Source organism: Dipodomys spectabilis, unplaced genomic scaffold, assembly GCF_019054845.1.
Source record: "Dipodomys spectabilis isolate Male_0828 unplaced genomic scaffold, ASM1905484v1 ptg000270l, whole genome shotgun sequence".
In the NCBI taxonomy this organism is placed as follows: Eukaryota; Metazoa; Chordata; class Mammalia; order Rodentia; family Heteromyidae; genus Dipodomys; species Dipodomys spectabilis.
The window spans coordinates 1,392,129-1,392,850 of record NW_024870947.1 but is presented as its reverse complement, the minus strand read 5'-3'; positions in this window follow the sequence as shown (position 1 = coordinate 1,392,850).

Here is a 722-nt window from a genome sequence, read left to right as displayed (position 1 = left end):
GAAAGCCTATGCATGTAAGAACAAGGCAGAAAACCAAATTCCAGAAATGCACATTTTCTTAGAGGTCAGCTTAATGAATTATCAATGGAAATCTTTGAATTCATAAATATTTGACCACATGTAGGAGAAGGCTGAAGAGAATGAAAATGTCATTAGTCACATTAGGAAGTAATCAAGCAAAGATTTGTTATAAAAAGAGAAAACAATTATTCCAAAAGTGGGTCTCATTAGTTTTGATGTAACAGTTCTTGATTTAGGTGCTAGCAATTGCCATACAACTGTTCAGTCCCACAGCTGAGTTGATACTGGCTGCAGTATTCCTGCATGAAGGAAAAGAGAAAATTTACAAATGTCTGATGAAATGAGTTGAAGGTGAAGTGTTCTAATAGTGATATATGAGGTGTAGACACAAGTGAAGAGGTGGATTTTCTTTTCTAAAAATCCTCCATTTTTAGCCTGGTGCCAGTGACTCACAGCTGTAATCCTAGCTAATCATGAAGCTGAGATCTGAGGACTGCGGTTCAAAGACAGCCTGGGCAAGAAAGTCCTTGAGACACTTATCTCCATTTAACCACCAAAAAACCAGAAGTGACACTGTGGCTCAAGAGATAAAGTACCCCACCTTGAGTTGAAGAGCTCAGGAACAGTGCCCATGCCAAGACTTCAACCCCCTTGAACAAAAACAACAACAAAATCTCCCTTTTCTTGGACTGCCTACATCT